This window comes from Mixophyes fleayi, chromosome 9 (assembly GCF_038048845.1).
Source record: "Mixophyes fleayi isolate aMixFle1 chromosome 9, aMixFle1.hap1, whole genome shotgun sequence".
Lineage (NCBI taxonomy): Eukaryota > Metazoa > Chordata > Amphibia > Anura > Limnodynastidae > Mixophyes > Mixophyes fleayi.
In genome coordinates this window covers 30,022,913-30,045,412 of record NC_134410.1, presented here as the reverse complement: position 1 = coordinate 30,045,412, position 22,500 = coordinate 30,022,913, and the positions used below count along the sequence as shown (strand labels likewise).

The 22,500-nt window shown below is 34.3% G+C and overlaps 18 non-coding genes across 18 annotated transcripts; all 18 read right to left on the bottom strand.

The window, feature by feature from the left end:
• Positions 1-456: 456 nt before the first annotated feature.
• On the bottom strand, positions 457-529 carry TRNAR-UCG (transfer RNA arginine (anticodon UCG)). The gene has a single exon. It is a non-coding gene; the product is annotated as a tRNA-Arg (tRNA).
• A 1,089-nt stretch (positions 530-1,618) lies between these two features.
• TRNAR-UCG (transfer RNA arginine (anticodon UCG)) lies at positions 1,619-1,691 on the bottom strand. The gene has a single exon. It is a non-coding gene; the product is annotated as a tRNA-Arg (tRNA).
• A 1,120-nt stretch (positions 1,692-2,811) lies between these two features.
• Positions 2,812-2,884, bottom strand: TRNAR-UCG (transfer RNA arginine (anticodon UCG)). Its single transcript has one exon. It is a non-coding gene; the product is annotated as a tRNA-Arg (tRNA).
• A 1,089-nt stretch (positions 2,885-3,973) lies between these two features.
• TRNAR-UCG (transfer RNA arginine (anticodon UCG)) lies at positions 3,974-4,046 on the bottom strand. Its single transcript has one exon. It is a non-coding gene; the product is annotated as a tRNA-Arg (tRNA).
• A 2,251-nt stretch (positions 4,047-6,297) lies between these two features.
• Positions 6,298-6,370, bottom strand: TRNAR-UCG (transfer RNA arginine (anticodon UCG)). Its single transcript has one exon. It is a non-coding gene; the product is annotated as a tRNA-Arg (tRNA).
• A 2,251-nt stretch (positions 6,371-8,621) lies between these two features.
• On the bottom strand, positions 8,622-8,694 carry TRNAR-UCG (transfer RNA arginine (anticodon UCG)). Its single transcript has one exon. It is a non-coding gene; the product is annotated as a tRNA-Arg (tRNA).
• A 1,089-nt stretch (positions 8,695-9,783) lies between these two features.
• Positions 9,784-9,856, bottom strand: TRNAR-UCG (transfer RNA arginine (anticodon UCG)). The gene has a single exon. It is a non-coding gene; the product is annotated as a tRNA-Arg (tRNA).
• Positions 9,857-10,945: 1,089 nt separating this feature from the next.
• TRNAR-UCG (transfer RNA arginine (anticodon UCG)) lies at positions 10,946-11,018 on the bottom strand. Its single transcript has one exon. It is a non-coding gene; the product is annotated as a tRNA-Arg (tRNA).
• A 1,089-nt stretch (positions 11,019-12,107) lies between these two features.
• Positions 12,108-12,180, bottom strand: TRNAR-UCG (transfer RNA arginine (anticodon UCG)). The gene has a single exon. It is a non-coding gene; the product is annotated as a tRNA-Arg (tRNA).
• Positions 12,181-13,269: 1,089 nt separating this feature from the next.
• Positions 13,270-13,342, bottom strand: TRNAR-UCG (transfer RNA arginine (anticodon UCG)). Its single transcript has one exon. It is a non-coding gene; the product is annotated as a tRNA-Arg (tRNA).
• A 1,089-nt stretch (positions 13,343-14,431) lies between these two features.
• On the bottom strand, positions 14,432-14,504 carry TRNAR-UCG (transfer RNA arginine (anticodon UCG)). Its single transcript has one exon. It is a non-coding gene; the product is annotated as a tRNA-Arg (tRNA).
• Positions 14,505-14,997: 493 nt separating this feature from the next.
• On the bottom strand, positions 14,998-15,070 carry TRNAR-UCG (transfer RNA arginine (anticodon UCG)). The gene has a single exon. It is a non-coding gene; the product is annotated as a tRNA-Arg (tRNA).
• A 1,089-nt stretch (positions 15,071-16,159) lies between these two features.
• TRNAR-UCG (transfer RNA arginine (anticodon UCG)) lies at positions 16,160-16,232 on the bottom strand. Its single transcript has one exon. It is a non-coding gene; the product is annotated as a tRNA-Arg (tRNA).
• A 1,089-nt stretch (positions 16,233-17,321) lies between these two features.
• TRNAR-UCG (transfer RNA arginine (anticodon UCG)) lies at positions 17,322-17,394 on the bottom strand. Its single transcript has one exon. It is a non-coding gene; the product is annotated as a tRNA-Arg (tRNA).
• A 1,089-nt stretch (positions 17,395-18,483) lies between these two features.
• Positions 18,484-18,556, bottom strand: TRNAR-UCG (transfer RNA arginine (anticodon UCG)). The gene has a single exon. It is a non-coding gene; the product is annotated as a tRNA-Arg (tRNA).
• A 1,089-nt stretch (positions 18,557-19,645) lies between these two features.
• On the bottom strand, positions 19,646-19,718 carry TRNAR-UCG (transfer RNA arginine (anticodon UCG)). The gene has a single exon. It is a non-coding gene; the product is annotated as a tRNA-Arg (tRNA).
• A 1,089-nt stretch (positions 19,719-20,807) lies between these two features.
• Positions 20,808-20,880, bottom strand: TRNAR-UCG (transfer RNA arginine (anticodon UCG)). The gene has a single exon. It is a non-coding gene; the product is annotated as a tRNA-Arg (tRNA).
• Positions 20,881-21,969: 1,089 nt separating this feature from the next.
• Positions 21,970-22,042, bottom strand: TRNAR-UCG (transfer RNA arginine (anticodon UCG)). The gene has a single exon. It is a non-coding gene; the product is annotated as a tRNA-Arg (tRNA).
• Positions 22,043-22,500: the final 458 nt, after the last annotated feature.

The following is a 22,500-nucleotide window of genomic DNA, read 5'->3' as shown; positions in this document are numbered from 1 at the left end:
AATTGATTCTAAGAATTGCACATGACAATTATTCCGAGCTTAGCTCTGCCATAATGTAAAAACCTTGAGTTATGTTGATTTTAAGCCATATGCAGCACACACTAACGTCAGCTATTCAATAAGTTATGAGAGAATATTTTTTTAATCAAAGGAGGATGACTTTTGCTGACCACGAATGAACTAAAATCCTATGACTTGTTTTCAGAAATTATACATCTTGACCAGTTTTTCATAGGATTATGTTTGTGCAAAATAATGTATAAAGGGAAAAACAGAAAGCATTAGATAACTCAACATATTGTGCCAATATGCATGTAGACTTTTCAAAGACTTGAGTATGTTCATTGAAATTTTGGTTGAAATCAAGTTTTGAAATGTAAATGTTTTGCAACACTCTCATGGAGTCAATTAAAACAGAGTTTGGTAAGTTTAAGTTCATGAGGAAAGAAATGTTCCCGACCACGAAGGGACTTGAACCCTCAATCTTCTGATCCGAAGTCAGATGCCTTATCCATTAGGCCACGTGGTCTTCCCCAGGTGTTTTAGAGATATTTGGAAAGAGTGCCAAAAGCACACTTCAAGTAAAAAGCTTACAATTTAGCAGTCTTTTTTTGAGGAACGTTTTCTAGCAGAGTTGCATTTAGATGAAGGAAATAGATTCTTCCACAATCTATCACACATACCTTTGGAAAGTGTACCAGAAGCACTATCCAAGTGAAGTGCTAACAACTTAGCAGTCTTTTCTTAAGGAATATTTTGTAACGAGTTGCTTTTAGATGAAGCAAAAAGATTCAAGATTTAATTTCTTTGATTGATTATGGGAGAACAATATATTGTTCAGCTTTAAGAAATGCCAAAACCTAGATTTGTTACAAGCTTTCACTTAACTGGGTAATAGTTTTACATTCTGTTAAGCAAGCTATAAAATCTACTGAGTGGTTTAGGGCTCTAAGTTTAATGGCAATTCTTCCTGAACATTGGTGATCGGATGTCCTTGTTTTTTCCTGAACTTGAATGTTTTGTTTTCCATCTTGGATGCATGAAACAATATTTTATGGCCTCCATTTGGAGACTTATATTCATGACCCATTTTTGATCATTTTTTCTAGGGCTCGATGGAAAATACTGTACTCCTCAAAGGATAAATGTGACTATTATAATTAATTGATTCTAAGAATTGCACATGACAATTATTCCGAGCTTAGCTCTGCCATAATGTAAAAACCTTGAGTTATGTTGATTTTAAGCCATATGCAGCACACACTAACGTCAGCTATTCAATAAGTTATGAGAGAATATTTTTTTAATCAAAGGAGGATGACTTTTGCTGACCACGAATGAACTAAAATCCTATGACTTGTTTTCAGAAATTATACATCTTGACCAGTTTTTCATAGGATTATGTTTGTGCAAAATAATGTATAAAGGGAAAAACAGAAAGCATTAGATAACTCAACATATTGTGCCAATATGCATGTAGACTTTTCAAAGACTTGAGTATGTTCATTGAAATTTTGGTCGAAATCAAGTTTTGAAATGTAAATGTTTTGCAACACTCTCATGGAGTCAACTAAAACAGAGTTTGGTAAGTTTAAGTTCATGAGGAAAGAAATGTTCCCGACCACGAAGGGACTTGAACCCTCAATCTTCTGATCCGAAGTCAGATGCCTTATCCATTAGGCCACGCGGTCTTCCCTAGGTGCTTTAGAGATATTTGGAAAGAGTGCCAAAAGCACACTTCAAGTAAAAAGCTTACAATTTAGCAGTCTTTTTTTGAGGAACGTTTTCTAGCAGAGTTGCATTTAGATGAAGGAAATAGATTCTTCCACAATCTATCACACATACCTTTGGAAAGTGTACCAGAAGCACTATCCAAGTGAAGTGCTAAGAACTTAGCAGTCTTTTCTTAAGGAATATTTTGTAACGAGTTGCTTTTAGATGAAGCAAAAAGATTCAAGATTTAATTTCTTTGATTGATTATGGGAGAACAATATATTGTTCAGCTTTAAGAAATGCCAAAACCTAGATTTGTTACAAGCTTTCACTTAACTGGGTAATAGTTTTACATTCTGTTAAGCAAGCTATAAAATCTACTGAGTGGTTTAGGGCTCTAAGTTTAATGGCAATTCTTCCTGAACATTGGTGATCGGATGTCCTTGTTTTTTCCTGAACTTGAATGTTTTGTTTTCCATCTTGGATGCATGAAACAATATTTTATGGCCTCCATTTGGAGACTTATATTCATGACCCATTTTTGATCATTTTTTCTAGGGCTCGATGGAAAATACTGTACTCCTCAAAGGATAAATGTGACTATTATAATTAATTGATTCTAAGAATTGCACATGACAATTATTCCGAGCTTAGCTCTGCCATAATGTAAAAACCTTGAGTTATGTTGATTTTAAGCCATATGCAGCACACACTAACGTCAGCTATTCAATAAGTTATGAGAGAATATTTTTTTAATCAAAGGAGGATGACTTTTGCTGACCACGAATGAACTAAAATCCTATGACTTGTTTTCAGAAATTATACATCTTGACCAGTTTTTCATAGGATTATGTTTGTGCAAAATAATGAATAAAGGGAAAAACAGAAAGCATTAGATAACTCAACATATTGTGCCAATATGCATGTAGACTTTTCAAAGACTTGAGTATGTTCATTGAAATTTTGGTTGAAATCAAGTTTTGAAATGTAAATGTTTTGCAACACTCTCATGGAGTCAATTAAAACAGAGTTTGGTAAGTTTAAGTTCATGAGGAAAGAAATGTTCCCGACCACGAAGGGACTTGAAAGAAATGTTCCCGACCACGAAGGGACTTGAACCCTCAATCTTCTGATCCGAAGTCAGATGCCTTATCCATTAGGCCACGCGGTCTTCCCCAGGTGTTTTAGAGATATTTGGAAAGAGTGCCAAAAGCACACTTCAAGTAAAAAGCTTACAATTTAGCAGTCTTTTTTTGAGGAACGTTTTCTAGCAGAGTTGCATTTAGATGAAGGAAATAGATTCTTCCACAATCTATCACACATACCTTTGGAAAGTGTACCAGAAGCACTATCCAAGTGAAGTGCTAACAACTTAGCAGTCTTTTCTTAAGGAATATTTTGTAACGAGTTGCTTTTAGATGAAGCAAAAAGATTCAAGATTTAATTTCTTTGATTGATTATGGGAGAACAATATATTGTTCAGCTTTAAGAAATGCCAAAACCTAGATTTGTTACAAGCTTTCACTTAACTGGGTAATAGTTTTACATTCTGTTAAGCAAGCTATAAAATCTACTGAGTGGTTTAGGGCTCTAAGTTTAATGGCAATTCTTCCTGAACATTGGTGATCGGATGTCCTTGTTTTTTCCTGAACTTGAATGTTTTGTTTTCCATCTTGGATGCATGAAACAATATTTTATGGCCTCCATTTGGAGACTTATATTCATGACCCATTTTTGATCATTTTTTCTAGGGCTCGATGGAAAATACTGTACTCCTCAAAGGATAAATGTGACTATTATAATTAATTGATTCTAAGAATTGCACATGACAATTATTCCGAGCTTAGCTCTGCCATAATGTAAAAACCTTAAGTTATGTTGATTTTAAGCCATATGCAGCACACACTAACGTCAGCTATTCAATAAGTTATGAGAGAATATTTTTTTAATCAAAGGAGGATGACTTTTGCTGACCACGAATGAACTAAAATCCTATGACTTGTTTTCAGAAATTATACATCTTGACCAGTTTTTCATAGGATTATGTTTGTGCAAAATAATGTATAAAGGGAAAAACAGAAAGCATTAGATAACTCAACATATTGTGCCAATATGCATGTAGACTTTTCAAAGACTTGAGTATGTTCATTGAAATTTTGGTTGAAATCAAGTTTTGAAATGTAAATGTTTTGCAACACTCTCATGGAGTCAATTAAAACAGAGTTTGGTAAGTTTAAGTTCATGAGGAAAGAAATGTTCCCGACCACGAAGGGACTTGAACCCTCAATCTTCTGATCCGAAGTCAGACGCCTTATCCATTAGGCCACGTGGTCTTCCCCAGGTGTTTTAGAGATATTTGGAAAGAGTGCCAAAAGCACACTTCAAGTAAAAAGCTTACAATTTAGCAGTCTTTTTTTGAGGAACGTTTTCTAGCAGAGTTGCATTTAGATGAAGGAAATAGATTCTTCCACAATCTATCACACATACCTTTGGAAAGTGTACCAGAAGCACTATCCAAGTGAAGTGCTAAGAACTTAGCAGTCTTTTCTTAAGGAATATTTTGTAACGAGTTGCTTTTAGATGAAGCAAAAAGATTCAAGATTTAATTTCTTTGATTGATTATGGGAGAACAATATATTGTTCAGCTTTAAGAAATGCCAAAACCTAGATTTGTTACAAGCTTTCACTTAACTGGGTAATAGTTTTACATTCTGTTAAGCAAGCTATAAAATCTACTGAGTGGTTTAGGGCTCTAAGTTTAATGGCAATTCTTCCTGAACATTGGTGATCGGATGTCCTTGTTTTTTCCTGAACTTGAATGTTTTGTTTTCCATCTTGGATGCATGAAACAATATTTTATGGCCTCCATTTGGAGACTTATATTCATGACCCATTTTTGATCATTTTTTCTAGGGCTCGATGGAAAATACTGTACTCCTCAAAGGATAAATGTGACTATTATAATTAATTGATTCTAAGAATTGCACATGACAATTATTCCGAGCTTAGCTCTGCCATAATGTAAAAACCTTGAGTTATGTTGATTTTAAGCCATATGCAGCACACACTAACGTCAGCTATTCAATAAGTTATGAGAGAATATTTTTTTAATCAAAGGAGGATGACTTTTGCTGACCACGAATGGACTAAAATCCTATGACTTGTTTTCAGAAATTATACATCTTGACCAGTTTTTCATAGGATTATGTTTGTGCAAAATAATGTATAAAGGGAAAAACAGAAAGCATTAGATAACTCAACATATTGTGCCAATATGCATGTAGACTTTTCAAAGACTTGAGTATGTTCATTGAAATTTTGGTTGAAATCAAGTTTTGAAACGTAAATGTTTTGCAACACTCTCATGGAGTCAATTAAAACAGAGTTTGGTAAGTTTAAGTTCATGAGGAAAGAAATGTTCCCGACCACGAAGGGACTTGAACCCTCAATCTTCTGATCTGAAGTCAGACGCCTTATCCATTAGGCCACGCGGTCTTCCCCAGGTGTTTTAGAGATATTTGGAAAGAGTGCCAAAAGCACACTTCAAGTAAAAAGCTTACAATTTAGCAGTCTTTTTTTGAGGAACGTTTTCTAGCAGAGTTGCATTTAGATGAAGGAAATAGATTCTTCCACAATCTATCACACATACCTTTGGAAAGTGTACCAGAAGCACTATCCAAGTGAAGTGCTAACAACTTAGCAGTCTTTTCTTAAGGAATATTTTGTAACGAGTTGCTTTTAGATGAAGCAAAAAGATTCAAGATTTAATTTCTTTGATTGATTATGGGAGAACAATATATTGTTCAGCTTTAAGAAATGCCAAAACCTAGATTTGTTACAAGCTTTCACTTAACTGGGTAATAGTTTTACATTCTGTTAAGCAAGCTATAAAATCTACTGAGTGGTTTAGGGCTCTAAGTTTAATGGCAATTCTTCCTGAACATTGGTGATCGGATGTCCTTGTTTTTTCCTGAACTTGAATGTTTTGTTTTCCATCTTGGATGCATGAAACAATATTTTATGGCCTCCATTTGGAGACTTATATTCATGACCCATTTTTGATCATTTTTTCTAGGGCTCGATGGAAAATACTGTACTCCTCAAAGGATAAATGTGACTATTATAATTAATTGATTCTAAGAATTGCACATGACAATTATTCCGAGCTTAGCTCTGCCATAATGTAAAAACCTTAAGTTATGTTGATTTTAAGCCATATGCAGCACACACTAACGTCAGCTATTCAATAAGTTATGAGAGAATATTTTTTTAATCAAAGGAGGATGACTTTTGCTGACCACGAATGAACTAAAATCCTATGACTTGTTTTCAGAAATTATACATCTTGACCAGTTTTTCATAGGATTATGTTTGTGCAAAATAATGTATAAAGGGAAAAACAGAAAGCATTAGATAACTCAACATATTGTGCCAATATGCATGTAGACTTTTCAAAGACTTGAGTATGTTCATTGAAATTTTGGTTGAAATCAAGTTTTGAAATGTAAATGTTTTGCAACACTCTCATGGAGTCAATTAAAACAGAGTTTGGTAAGTTTAAGTTCATGAGGAAAGAAATGTTCCCGACCACGAAGGGACTTGAACCCTCAATCTTCTGATCCGAAGTCAGACGCCTTATCCATTAGGCCACGTGGTCTTCCCCAGGTGTTTTAGAGATATTTGGAAAGAGTGCCAAAAGCACACTTCAAGTAAAAAGCTTACAATTTAGCAGTCTTTTTTTGAGGAACGTTTTCTAGCAGAGTTGCATTTAGATGAAGGAAATAGATTCTTCCACAATCTATCACACATACCTTTGGAAAGTGTACCAGAAGCACTATCCAAGTGAAGTGCTAAGAACTTAGCAGTCTTTTCTTAAGGAATATTTTGTAACGAGTTGCTTTTAGATGAAGCAAAAAGATTCAAGATTTAATTTCTTTGATTGATTATGGGAGAACAATATATTGTTCAGCTTTAAGAAATGCCAAAACCTAGATTTGTTACAAGCTTTCACTTAACTGGGTAATAGTTTTACATTCTGTTAAGCAAGCTATAAAATCTACTGAGTGGTTTAGGGCTCTAAGTTTAATGGCAATTCTTCCTGAACATTGGTGATCGGATGTCTTTGTTTTTTCCTGAACTTGAATGTTTTGTTTTCCATCTTGGATGCATGAAACAATATTTTATGGCCTCCATTTGGAGACTTATATTCATGACCCATTTTTGATCATTTTTTCTAGGGCTCGATGGAAAATACTGTACTCCTCAAAGGATAAATGTGACTATTATAATTAATTGATTCTAAGAATTGCACATGACAATTATTCCGAGCTTAGCTCTGCCATAATGTAAAAACCTTGAGTTATGTTGATTTTAAGCCATATGCAGCACACACTAACGTCAGCTATTCAATAAGTTATGAGAGAATATTTTTTTAATCAAAGGAGGATGACTTTTGCTGACCACGAATGGACTAAAATCCTATGACTTGTTTTCAGAAATTATACATCTTGACCAGTTTTTCATAGGATTATGTTTGTGCAAAATAATGTATAAAGGGAAAAACAGAAAGCATTAGATAACTCAACATATTGTGCCAATATGCATGTAGACTTTTCAAAGACTTGAGTATGTTCATTGAAATTTTGGTTGAAATCAAGTTTTGAAATGTAAATGTTTTGCAACACTCTCATGGAGTCAATTAAAACAGAGTTTGGTAAGTTTAAGTTCATGAGGAAAGAAATGTTCCCGACCACGAAGGGACTTGAACCCTCAATCTTCTGATCTGAAGTCAGACGCCTTATCCATTAGGCCACGCGGTCTTCCCCAGGTGTTTTAGAGATATTTGGAAAGAGTGCCAAAAGCACACTTCAAGTAAAAAGCTTACAATTTAGCAGTCTTTTTTTGAGGAACGTTTTCTAGCAGAGTTGCATTTAGATGAAGGAAATAGATTCTTCCACAATCTATCACACATACCTTTGGAAAGTGTACCAGAAGCACTATCCAAGTGAAGTGCTAACAACTTAGCAGTCTTTTCTTAAGGAATATTTTCTAACGAGTTGCTTTTAGATGAAGCAAAAAGATTCAAGATTTAATTTCTTTGATTGATTATGGGAGAACAATATATTGTTCAGCTTTAAGAAATGCCAAAACCTAGATTTGTTACAAGCTTTCACTTAACTGGGTAATAGTTTTACATTCTATTAAGCAAGCTATAAAATCTACTGAGTGGTTTAGGGCTCTAAGTTCAATGGCAATTCTTCCTGAACATTGGTGATCGGATGTCCTTGTTTTTTCCTGAACTTGAATGTTTTGTTTTCCATCTTGGATGCATGAAACAATATTTTATGGCCTCCATTTGGAGACTTATATTCATGACCCATTTTTGATCATTTTTTCTAGGGCTCGATGGAAAATACTGTACTCCTCAAAGGATAAATGTGACTATTATAATTAATTGATTCTAAGAATTGCACATGACAATTATTCCGAGCTTAGCTCTGCCATAATGTAAAAACCTTGAGTTATGTTGATTTTAAGCCATATGCAGCACACACTAACGTCAGCTATTCAATAAGTTATGAGAGAATATTTTTTTAATCAAAGGAGGATGACTTTTGCTGACCACGAATGAACTAAAATCCTATGACTTGTTTTCAGAAATTATACATCTTGACCAGTTTTTCATAGGATTATGTTTGTGCAAAATAATGTATAAAGGGAAAAACAGAAAGCATTAGATAACTCAACATATTGTGCCAATATGCATGTAGACTTTTCAAAGACTTGAGTATGTTCATTGAAATTTTGGTTGAAATCAAGTTTTGAAATGTAAATGTTTTGCAACACTCTCATGGAGTCAATTAAAACAGAGTTTGGTAAGTTTAAGTTCATGAGGAAAGAAATGTTCCCGACCACGAAGGGACTTGAACCCTCAATCTTCTGATCCGAAGTCAGACGCCTTATCCATTAGGCCACGCGGTCTTCCCCAGGTGTTTTAGAGATATTTGGAAAGAGTGCCAAAAGCACACTTCAAGTAAAAAGCTTACAATTTAGCAGTCTTTTTTTGAGGAACGTTTTCTAGCAGAGTTGCATTTAGATGAAGGAAATAGATTCTTCCACAATATATCACACATACCTTTGGAAAGTGTACCAGAAGCACTATCCAAGTGAAGTGCTAACAACTTAGCAGTCTTTTCTTAAGGAATATTTTGTAACGAGTTGCTTTTAGATGAAGCAAAAAGATTCAAGATTTAATTTCTTTGATTGATTATGGGAGAACAATATATTGTTCAGCTTTAAGAAATGCCAAAACCTAGATTTGTTACAAGCTTTCACTTAACTGGGTAATAGTTTTACATTCTATTAAGCAAGCTATAAAATCTACTGAGTGGTTTAGGGCTCTAAGTTCAATGGCAATTCTTCCTGAACATTGGTGATCGGATGTCCTTGTTTTTTCCTTAACTTGAATGTTTTGTTTTCCATCTTGGATGCATGAAACAATATTTTATGGCCTCCATTTGGAGACTTATATTCATGACCCATTTTTGATCATTTTTTCTAGGGCTCGATGGAAAATACTGTACTCCTCAAAGGATAAATGTGACTATTATAATTAATTGATTCTAAGAATTGCACATGACAATTATTCCGAGCTTAGCTCTGCCATAATGTAAAAACCTTGAGTTATGTTGATTTTAAGCCATATGCAGCACACACTAACGTCAGCTATTCAATAAGTTATGAGAGAATATTTTTTTAATCAAAGGAGGATGACTTTTGCTGACCACGAATGAACTAAAATCCTATGACTTGTTTTCAGAAATTATACATCTTGACCAGTTTTTCATAGGATTATGTTTGTGCAAAATAATGTATAAAGGGAAAAACAGAAAGCATTAGATAACTCAACATATTGTGCCAATATGCATGTAGACTTTTCAAAGACTTGAGTATGTTCATTGAAATTTTGGTCGAAATCAAGTTTTGAAATGTAAATGTTTTGCAACACTCTCATGGAGTCAATTAAAACAGAGTTTGGTAAGTTTAAGTTCATGAGGAAAGAAATGTTCCCGACCACGAAGGGACTTGAACCCTCAATCTTCTGATCCGAAGTCAGACGCCTTATCCATTAGGCCACGCGGTCTTCCCCAGGTGTTTTAGAGATATTTGGAAAGAGTGCCAAAAGCACACTTCAAGTAAAAAGCTTACAATTTAGCAGTCTTTTTTTGAGGAACGTTTTCTAGCAGAGTTGCATTTAGATGAAGGAAATAGATTCTTCCACAATCTATCACACATACCTTTGGAAAGTGTACCAGAAGCACTATCCAAGTGAAGTGCTAACAACTTAGCAGTCTTTTCTTAAGGAATATTTTGTAACGAGTTGCTTTTAGATGAAGCAAAAAGATTCAAGATTTAATTTCTTTGATTGATTATGGGAGAACAATATATTGTTCAGCTTTAAGAAATGCCAAAACCTAGATTTGTTACAAGCTTTCACTTAACTGGGTAATAGTTTTACATTCTGTTAAGCAAGCTATAAAATCTACTGAGTGGTTTAGGGCTCTAAGTTTAATGGCAATTCTTCCTGAACATTGGTGATCGGATGTCCTTGTTTTTTCCTGAACTTGAATGTTTTGTTTTCCATCTTGGATGCATGAAACAATATTTTATGGCCTCCATTTGGAGACTTATATTCATGACCCATTTTTGATCATTTTTTCTAGGGCTCGATGGAAAATACTGTACTCCTCAAAGGATAAATGTGACTATTATAATTAATTGATTCTAAGAATTGCACATGACAATTATTCCGAGCTTAGCTCTGCCATAATGTAAAAACCTTAAGTTATGTTGATTTTAAGCCATATGCAGCACACACTAACGTCAGCTATTCAATAAGTTATGAGAGAATATTTTTTTAATCAAAGGAGGATGACTTTTGCTGACCACGAATGAACTAAAATCCTATGACTTGTTTTCAGAAATTATACATCTTGACCAGTTTTTCATAGGATTATGTTTGTGCAAAATAATGTATAAAGGGAAAAACAGAAAGCATTAGATAACTCAACATATTGTGCCAATATGCATGTAGACTTTTCAAAGACTTGAGTATGTTCATTGAAATTTTGGTTGAAATCAAGTTTTGAAATGTAAATGTTTTGCAACACTCTCATGGAGTCAATTAAAACAGAGTTTGGTAAGTTTAAGTTCATGAGGAAAGAAATGTTCCCGACCACGAAGGGACTTGAACCCTCAATCTTCTGATCCGAAGTCAGATGCCTTATCCATTAGGCCACGCGGTCTTCCCTAGGTGTTTTAGAGATATTTGGAAAGAGTGCCAAAAGCACACTTCAAGTAAAAAGCTTACAATTTAGCAGTCTTTTTTTGAGGAACGTTTTCTAGCAGAGTTGCATTTAGATGAAGGAAATAGATTCTTCCACAATCTATCACACATACCTTTGGAAAGTGTACCAGAAGCACTATCCAAGTGAAGGGCTAACAACTTAGCAGTCTTTTCTTAAGGAATATTTTGTAACGAGTTGCTTTTAGATGAAGCAAAAAGATTCAAGATTTAATTTCTTTGATTGATTATGGGAGAACAATATATTGTTCAGCTTTAAGAAATGCCAAAACCTAGATTTGTTACAAGCTTTCACTTAACTGGGTAATAGTTTTACATTCTATTAAGCAAGCTATAAAATCTACTGAGTGGTTTAGGGCTCTAAGTTCAATGGCAATTCTTCCTGAACATTGGTGATCGGATGTCCTTGTTTTTTCCTGAACTTGAATGTTTTGTTTTCCATCTTGGATGCATGAAACAATATTTTATGGCCTCCATTTGGAGACTTATATTCATGACCCATTTTTGATCATTTTTTCTAGGGCTCGATGGAAAATACTGTACTCCTCAAAGGATAAATGTGACTATTATAATTAATTGATTCTAAGAATTGCACATGACAATTATTCCGAGCTTAGCTCTGCCATAATGTAAAAACCTTGAGTTATGTTGATTTTAAGCCATATGCAGCACACACTAACGTCAGCTATTCAATAAGTTATGAGAGAATATTTTTTTAATCAAAGGAGGATGACTTTTGCTGACCACGAATGAACTAAAATCCTATGACTTGTTTTCAGAAATTATACATCTTGACCAGTTTTTCATAGGATTATGTTTGTGCAAAATAATGTATAAAGGGAAAAACAGAAAGCATTAGATAACTCAACATATTGTGCCAATATGCATGTAGACTTTTCAAAGACTTGAGTATGTTCATTGAAATTTTGGTCGAAATCAAGTTTTGAAATGTAAATGTTTTGCAACACTCTCATGGAGTCAATTAAAACAGAGTTTGGTAAGTTTAAGTTCATGAGGAAAGAAATGTTCCCGACCACGAAGGGACTTGAACCCTCAATCTTCTGATCCGAAGTCAGATGCCTTATCCATTAGGCCACGCGGTCTTCCCTAGGTGTTTTAGAGATATTTGGAAAGAGTGCCAAAAGCACACTTCAAGTAAAAAGCTTACAATTTAGCAGTCTTTTTTTGAGGAACGTTTTCTAGCAGAGTTGCATTTAGATGAAGGAAATAGATTCTTCCACAATCTATCACACATACCTTTGGAAAGTGTACCAGAAGCACTATCCAAGTGAAGGGCTAACAACTTAGCAGTCTTTTCTTAAGGAATATTTTGTAACGAGTTGCTTTTAGATGAAGCAAAAAGATTCAAGATTTAATTTCTTTGATTGATTATGGGAGAACAATATATTGTTCAGCTTTAAGAAATGCCAAAACCTAGATTTGTTACAAGCTTTCACTTAACTGGGTAATAGTTTTACATTCTATTAAGCAAGCTATAAAATCTACTGAGTGGTTTAGGGCTCTAAGTTCAATGGCAATTCTTCCTGAACATTGGTGATCGGATGTCCTTGTTTTTTCCTGAACTTGAATGTTTTGTTTTCCATCTTGGATGCATGAAACAATATTTTATGGCCTCCATTTGGAGACTTATATTCATGACCCATTTTTGATCATTTTTTCTAGGGCTCGATGGAAAATACTGTACTCCTCAAAGGATAAATGTGACTATTATAATTAATTGATTCTAAGAATTGCACATGACAATTATTCCGAGCTTAGCTCTGCCATAATGTAAAAACCTTGAGTTATGTTGATTTTAAGCCATATGCAGCACACACTAACGTCAGCTATTCAATAAGTTATGAGAGAATATTTTTTTAATCAAAGGAGGATGACTTTTGCTGACCACGAATGAACTAAAATCCTATGACTTGTTTTCAGAAATTATACATCTTGACCAGTTTTTCATAGGATTATGTTTGTGCAAAATAATGTATAAAGGGAAAAACAGAAAGCATTAGATAACTCAACATATTGTGCCAATATGCATGTAGACTTTTCAAAGACTTGAGTATGTTCATTGAAATTTTGGTCGAAATCAAGTTTTGAAATGTAAATGTTTTGCAACACTCTCATGGAGTCAATTAAAACAGAGTTTGGTAAGTTTAAGTTCATGAGGAAAGAAATGTTCCCGACCACGAAGGGACTTGAACCCTCAATCTTCTGATCCGAAGTCAGACGCCTTATCCATTAGGCCACGCGGTCTTCCCCAGGTGTTTTAGAGATATTTAGAAAGAGTGCCAAAAGCACACTTCAAGTAAAAAGCTTACAATTTAGCAGTCTTTTTTTGAGGAACGTTTTCTAGCAGAGTTGCATTTAGATGAAGGAAATAGATTCTTCCACAATATATCACACATACCTTTGGAAAGTGTACCAGAAGCACTATCCAAGTGAAGTGCTAACAACTTAGCAGTCTTTTCTTAAGGAATATTTTGTAACGAGTTGCTTTTAGATGAAGCAAAAAGATTCAAGATTTAATTTCTTTGATTGATTATGGGAGAACAATATATTGTTCAGCTTTAAGAAATGCCAAAACCTAGATTTGTTACAAGCTTTCACTTAACTGGGTAATAGTTTTACATTCTATTAAGCAAGCTATAAAATCTACTGAGTGGTTTAGGGCTCTAAGTTCAATGGCAATTCTTCCTGAACATTGGTGATCGGATGTCCTTGTTTTTTCCTTAACTTGAATGTTTTGTTTTCCATCTTGGATGCATGAAACAATATTTTATGGCCTCCATTTGGAGACTTATATTCATGACCCATTTTTGATCATTTTTTCTAGGGCTCGATGGAAAATACTGTACTCCTCAAAGGATAAATGTGAATATTATAATTAATTGATTCTAAGAATTGCACATGACAATTATTCCGAGCTTAGCTCTGCCATAATGTAAAAACCTTGAGTTATGTTGATTTTAAGCCATATGCAGCACACACTAACGTCAGCTATTCAATAAGTTATGAGAGAATATTTTTTTAATCAAAGGAGGATGACTTTTGCTGACCACGAATGAACTAAAATCCTATGACTTGTTTTCAGAAATTATACATCTTGACCAGTTTTTCATAGGATTATGTTTGTGCAAAATAATGTATAAAGGGAAAAACAGAAAGCATTAGATAACTCAACATATTGTGCCAATATGCATGTAGACTTTTCAAAGACTTGAGTATGTTCATTGAAATTTTGGTCGAAATCAAGTTTTGAAATGTAAATGTTTTGCAACACTCTCATGGAGTCAATTAAAACAGAGTTTGGTAAGTTTAAGTTCATGAGGAAAGAAATGTTCCCGACCACGAAGGGACTTGAACCCTCAATCTTCTGATCCGAAGTCAGACGCCTTATCCATTAGGCCACGCGGTCTTCCCCAGGTGTTTTAGAGATATCAGAAGATTATATTAATTGATTCTAAGAATTGCACATGACAATTATTCCGAGCTTAGCTCTGCCATAATGTAAAAACCTTGAGTTATGTTGATTTTAAGCCATATGCAGCACACACTAACGTCAGCTATTCAATAAGTTATGAGAGAATATTTTTTTAATCAAAGGAGGATGACTTTTGCTGACCACGAATGAACTAAAATCCTATGACTTGTTTTCAGAAATTATACATCTTGACCAGTTTTTCATAGGATTATGTTTGTGCAAAATAATGTATAAAGGGAAAAACAGAAAGCATTAGATAACTCAACATATTGTGCCAATATGCATGTAGACTTTTCAAAGACTTGAGTATGTTCATTGAAATTTTGGTCGAAATCAAGTTTTGAAATGTAAATGTTTTGCAACACTCTCATGGAGTCAATTAAAACAGAGTTTGGTAAGTTTAAGTTCATGAGGAAAGAAATGTTCCCGACCACGAAGGGACTTGAACCCTCAATCTTCTGATCCGAAGTCAGACGCCTTATCCATTAGGCCACGCGGTCTTCCCCAGGTGTTTTAGAGATATTTGGAAAGAGTGCCAAAAGCACACTTCAAGTAAAAAGCTTACAATTTAGCAGTCTTTTTTTGAGGAACGTTTTCTAGCAGAGTTGCATTTAGATGAAGGAAATAGATTCTTCCACAATATATCACACATACCTTTGGAAAGTGTACCAGAAGCACTATCCAAGTGAAGTGCTAACAACTTAGCAGTCTTTTCTTAAGGAATATTTTGTAACGAGTTGCTTTTAGATGAAGCAAAAAGATTCAAGATTAAATTTCTTTGATTGATTATGGGAGAACAATATATTGTTCAGCTTTAAGAAATGCCAAAACCTAGATTTGTTACAAGCTTTCACTTAACTGGGTAATAGTTTTACATTCTATTAAGCAAGCTATAAAATCTACTGAGTGGTTTAGGGCTCTAAGTTCAATGGCAATTCTTCCTGAACATTGGTGATCGGATGTCCTTGTTTTTTCCTTAACTTGAATGTTTTGTTTTCCATCTTGGATGCATGAAACAATATTTTATGGCCTCCATTTGGAGACTTATATTCATGACCCATTTTTGATCATTTTTTCTAGGGCTCGATGGAAAATACTGTACTCCTCAAAGGATAAATGTGACTATTATAATTAATTGATTCTAAGAATTGCACATGACAATTATTCCGAGCTTAGCTCTGCCATAATGTAAAAACCTTGAGTTATGTTGATTTTAAGCCATATGCAGCACACACTAACGTCAGCTATTCAATAAGTTATGAGAGAATATTTTTTTAATCAAAGGAGGATGACTTTTGCTGACCACGAATGAACTAAAATCCTATGACTTGTTTTCAGAAATTATACATCTTGACCAGTTTTTCATAGGATTATGTTTGTGCAAAATAATGTATAAAGGGAAAAACAGAAAGCATTAGATAACTCAACATATTGTGCCAATATGCATGTAGACTTTTCAAAGACTTGAGTATGTTCATTGAAATTTTGGTCGAAATCAAGTTTTGAAATGTAAATGTTTTGCAACACTCTCATGGAGTCAATTAAAACAGAGTTTAGTAAGTTTAAGTTCATGAGGAAAGAAATGTTCCCGACCACGAAGGGACTTGAACCCTCAATCTTCTGATCCGAAGTCAGACGCCTTATCCATTAGGCCACACGGTCTTCCCCAGGTGTTTTAGAGATATTTGGAAAGAGTGCCAAAAGCACACTTCAAGTAAAAAGCTTACAATTTAGCAGTCTTTTTTTGAGGAACGTTTTCTAGCAGAGTTGCATTTAGATGAAGGAAATAGATTCTTCCACAATCTATCACACATACCTTTGGAAAGTGTACCAGAAGCACTATCCAAGTGAAGTGCAAACAACTTAGCAGTCTTTTCTTAAGGAATATTTTGTAACGAGTTGCTTTTAGATGAAGCAAAAAGATTCAAGATTTAATTTCTTTGATTGATTATGGGAGAACAATATATTGTTCAGCTTTAAGAAATGCCAAAACCTAGATTTGTTACAAGCTTTCACTTAACTGGGTAATAGTTTTACATTCTGTTAAGCAAGCTATAAAATCTACTGAGTGGTTTAGGGCTCTAAGTTTAATGGCAATTCTTCCTGAACATTGGTGATCGGATGTCCTTGTTTTTTCCTGAACTTGAATGTTTTGTTTTCCATCTTGGATGCATGAAACAATATTTTATGGCCTCCATTTGGAGACTTATATTCATGACCCATTTTTGATCATTTTTTCTAGGGCTCGATGGAAAATACTGTACTCCTCAAAGGATAAATGTGACTATTATAATTAATTGATTCTAAGAATTGCACATGACAATTATTCCGAGCTTAGCTCTGCCATAATGTAAAAACCTTAAGTTATGTTGATTTTAAGCCATATGCAGCACACACTAACGTCAGCTATTCAATAAGTTATGAGAGAATATTTTTTTAATCAAAGGAGGATGACTTTTGCTGACCACGAATGAACTAAAATCCTATGACTTGTTTTCAGAAATTATACGTCTTGACCAGTTTTTCATAGGATTATGTTTGTGCAAAATAATGTATAAAGGGAAAAACAGAAAGCATTAGATAACTCAACATATTGTGCCAATATGCATGTAGACTTTTCAAAGACTTGAGTATGTTCATTGAAATTTTGGTTGAAATCAAGTTTTGAAATGTAAATGTTTTGCAACACTCTCATGGAGTCAATTAAAACAGAGTTTGGTAAGTTTAAGTTCATGAGGAAAGAAATGTTCCCGACCACGAAGGGACTTGAACCCTCAATCTTCTGATCCGAAGTCAGATGCCTTATCCATTAGGCCACGCGGTCTTCCCTAGGTGTTTTAGAGATATTTGGAAAGAGTGCCAAAAGCACACTTCAAGTAAAAAGCTTACAATTTAGCAGTCTTTTTTTGAGGAACGTTTTCTAGCAGAGTTGCATTTAGATGAAGGAAATAGATTCTTCCACAATCTATCACACATACCTTTGGAAAGTGTACCAGAAGCACTATCCAAGTGAAGTGCTAACAACTTAGCAGTCTTTTCTTAAGGAATATTTTGTAACGAGTTGCTTTTAGATGAAGCAAAAAGATTCAAGATTTAATTTCTTTGATTGATTATGGGAGAACAATATATTGTTCAGCTTTAAGAAATGCCAAAACCTAGATTTGTTACAAGCTTTCACTTAACTGGGTAATAGTTTTACATTCTGTTAAGCAAGCTATAAAATCTACTGAGTGGTTTAGGGCTCTAAGTTTAATGGCAATTCTTCCTGAACATTGGTGATCGGATGTCCTTGTTTTTTCCTGAACTTGAATGTTTTGTTTTCCATCTTGGATGCATGAAACAATATTTTATGGCCTCCATTTGGAGACTTATATTCATGACCCATTTTTGATCATTTTTTCTAGGGCTCGATGGAAAATACTGTACTCCTCAAAGGATAAATGTGACTATTATAATTAATTGATTCTAAGAATTGCACATGACAATTATTCCGAGCTTAGCTCTGCCATAATGTAAAAACCTTAAGTTATGTTGATTTTAAGCCATATGCAGCACACACTAACGTCAGCTATTCAATAAGTTATGAGAGAATATTTTTTTAATCAAAGGAGGATGACTTTTGCTGACCACGAATGAACTAAAATCCTATGACTTGTTTTCAGAAATTATACGTCTTGACCAGTTTTTCATAGGATTATGTTTGTGCAAAATAATGTATAAAGGGAAAAACAGAAAGCATTAGATAACTCAACATATTGTGCCAATATGCATGTAGACTTTTCAAAGACTTGAGTATGTTCATTGAAATTTTGGTTGAAATCAAGTTTTGAAATGTAAATGTTTTGCAACACTCTCATGGAGTCAATTAAAACAGAGTTTGGTAAGTTTAAGTTCATGAGGAAAGAAATGTTCCCGACCACGAAGGGACTTGAACCCTCAATCTTCTGATCCGAAGTCAGATGCCTTATCCATTAGGCCACGCGGTCTTCCCTAGGTGTTTTAGAGATATTTGGAAAGAGTGCCAAAAGCACACTTCAAGTAAAAAGCTTACAATTTAGCAGTCTTTTTTTGAGGAACGTTTTCTAGCAGAGTTGCATTTAGATGAAGGAAATAGATTCTTCCACAATCTATCACACATACCTTTGGAAAGTGTACCAGAAGCACTATCCAAGTGAAGTGCTAACAACTTAGCAGTCTTTTCTTAAGGAATATTTTGTAACGAGTTGCTTTTAGATGAAGCAAAAAGATTCAAGATTTAATTTCTTTGATTGATTATGGGAGAACAATATATTGTTCAGCTTTAAGAAATGCCAAAACCTAGATTTGTTACAAGCTTTCACTTAACTGGGTAATAGTTTTACATTCTGTTAAGCAAGCTATAAAATCTACTGAGTGGTTTAGGGCTCTAAGTTTAATGGCAATTCTTCCTGAACATTGGTGATCGGATGTCCTTGTTTTTTCCTGAACTTGAATGTTTTGTTTTCCATCTTGGATGCATGAAACAATATTTTATGGCCTCCATTTGGAGACTTATATTCATGACCCATTTTTGATCATTTTTTCTAGGGCTCGATGGAAAATACTGTACTCCTCAAAGGATAAATGTGACTATTATAATTAATTGATTCTAAGAATTGCACATGACAATTATTCCGAGCTTAGCTCTGCCATAATGTAAAAACCTTAAGTTATGTTGATTTTAAGCCATATGCAGCACACACTAACGTCAGCTATTCAATAAGTTATGAGAGAATATTTTTTTAATCAAAGGAGGATGACTTTTGCTGACCACGAATGAACTAAAATCCTATGACTTGTTTTCAGAAATTATACATCTTGACCAGTTTTTCATAGGATTATGTTTGTGCAAAATAATGTATAAAGGGAAAAACAGAAAGCATTAGATAACTCAACATATTGTGCCAATATGCATGTAGACTTTTCAAAGACTTGAGTATGTTCATTGAAATTTTGGTTGAAATCAAGTTTTGAAATGTAAATGTTTTGCAACACTCTCATGGAGTCAATTAAAACAGAGTTTGGTAAGTTTAAGTTCATGAGGAAAGAAATGTTCCCGACCACGAAGGGACTTGAACCCTCAATCTTCTGATCCGAAGTCAGATGCCTTATCCATTAGGCCACGCGGTCTTCCCTAGGTGTTTTAGAGATATTTGGAAAGAGTGCCAAAAGCACACTTCAAGTAAAAAGCTTACAATTTAGCAGTCTTTTTTTGAGGAACGTTTTCTAGCAGAGTTGCATTTAGATGAAGGAAATAGATTCTTCCACAATCTATCACACATACCTTTGGAAAGTGTACCAGAAGCACTATCCAAGTGAAGGGCTAACAACTTAGCAGTCTTTTCTTAAGGAATATTTTGTAACGAGTTGCTTTTAGATGAAGCAAAAAGATTCAAGATTTAATTTCTTTGATTGATTATGGGAGAACAATATATTGTTCAGCTTTAAGAAATGCCAAAACCTAGATTTGTTACAAGCTTTCACTTAACTGGGTAATAGTTTTACATTCTATTAGGCAAGCTATAAAATCTACTGAGTGGTTTAGGGCTCTAAGTTCAATGGCAATTCTTCCTGAACATTGGTGATCGGATGTCCTTGTTTTTTCCTGAACTTGAATGTTTTGTTTTCCATCTTGGATGCATGAAACAATATTTTATGGCCTCCATTTGGAGACTTATATTCATGACCCATTTTTGATCATTTTTTCTAGGGCTCGATGGAAAATACTGTACTCCTCAAAGGATAAATGTGACTATTATAATTAATTGATTCTAAGAATTGCACATGACAATTATTCCGAGCTTAGCTCTGCCATAATGTAAAAACCTTGAGTTATGTTGATTTTAAGCCATATGCAGCACACACTAACGTCAGCTATTCAATAAGTTATGAGAGAATATTTTTTTAATCAAAGGAGGATGACTTTTGCTGACCACGAATGAACTAAAATCCTATGACTTGTTTTCAGAAATTATACATCTTGACCAGTTTTTCATAGGATTATGTTTGTGCAAAATAATGTATAAAGGGAAAAACAGAAAGCATTAGATAACTCAACATATTGTGCCAATATGCATGTAGACTTTTCAAAGACTTGAGTATGTTCATTGAAATTTTGGTCGAAATCAAGTTTTGAAATGTAAATGTTTTGCAACACTCTCATGGAGTCAATTAAAACAGAGTTTGGTAAGTTTAAGTTCATGAGGAAAGAAATGTTCCCGACCACGAAGGGACTTGAACCCTCAATCTTCTGATCCGAAGTCAGATGCCTTATCCATTAGGCCACGCGGTCTTCCCCAGGTTTCTTAGAGATATTTGGAAAGAGTGCCAAAAGCACACTTCAAGTAAAAAGCTTACAATTTAGCAGTCTTTTTTTGAGGAACGTTTTCTAGCAGAGTTGCATTTAGATGAAGGAAATAGATTCTTCCACAATCTATCACACATACCTTTGGAAAGTGTACCAGAAGCACTATCCAAGTGAAGTGCTAACAACTTAGCAGTCTTTTCTTAAGGAATATTTTGTAACGAGTTGCTTTTAGATGAAGCAAAAAGATTCAAGATTTAATTTCTTTGATTGATAATGGGAGAACAATATATTGTTCAGCTTTAAGAAATGCCAAAACCTAGATTTGTTACAAGCTTTCACTTAACTGGGTAATAGTTTTACATTCTGTTAAGCAAGCTATAAAATCTACTGAGTGGTTTAGGGCTCTAAGTTTAATGGCAATTCTTCCTGAACATTGGTGATCGGATGTCCTTGTTTTTTCCTGAACTTGAATGTTTTGTTTTCCATCTTGGATGCATGAAACAATATTTTATGGCCTCCATTTGGAGACTTATATTCATGACCCATTTTTGATCATTTTTTCTAGGGCTCGATGGAAAATACTGTACTCCTCAAAGGATAAATGTGACTATTATAATTAATTGATTCTAAGAATTGCACATGACAATTATTCCGAGCTTAGCTCTGCCATAATGTAAAAACCTTGAGTTATGTTGATTTTAAGCCATATGCAGCACACACTAACCTCAGCTATTCAATAAGTTATGAGAGAATATTTTTTTAATCAAAGGAGGATGACTTTTGCTGACCACGAATGGACTAAAATCCTATGACTTGTTTTCAGAAATTATACATCTTGACCAGTTTTTCATAGGATTATGTTTGTGCAAAATAATGTATAAAGGGAAAAACAGAAAGCATTAGATAACTCAACATATTGTGCCAATATGCATGTAGACTTTTCAAAGACTTGAGTATGTTCATTGAAATTTTGGTTGAAATCAAGTTTTGAAATGTAAATGTTTTGCAACACTCTCATGGAGTCAATTAAAACAGAGTTTGGTAAGTTTAAGTTCATGAGGAAAGAAATGTTCCCGACCACGAAGGGACTTGAACCCTCAATCTTCTGATCCGAAGTCAGACGCCTTATCCATTAGGCCACGCGGTCTTCCACAGGTGTTTTAGAGATATTTGGAAAGAGTGCCAAAAGCACACTTCAAGTAAAAAGCTTACAATTTAGCAGTCTTTTTTTGAGGAACGTTTTCTAGCAGAGTTGCATTTAGATGAAGGAAATAGATTCTTCCACAATATATCACACATACCTTTGGAAAGTGTACCAGAAGCACTATCCAAGTGAAGTGCTAACAACTTAGCAGTCTTTTCTTAAGGAATATTTTGTAACGAGTTGCTTTTAGATGAAGCAAAAAGATTCAAGATTTAATTTCTTTGATTGATTATGGGAGAACAATATATTGTTCAGCTTTAAGAAATGCCAAAACCTAGATTTGTTACAAGCTTTCACTTAACTGGGTAATAGTTTTACATTCTATTAAGCAAGCTATAAAATCTACTGAGTGGTTTAGGGCTCTAAGTTCAATGGCAATTCTTCCTGAACATTGGTGATCG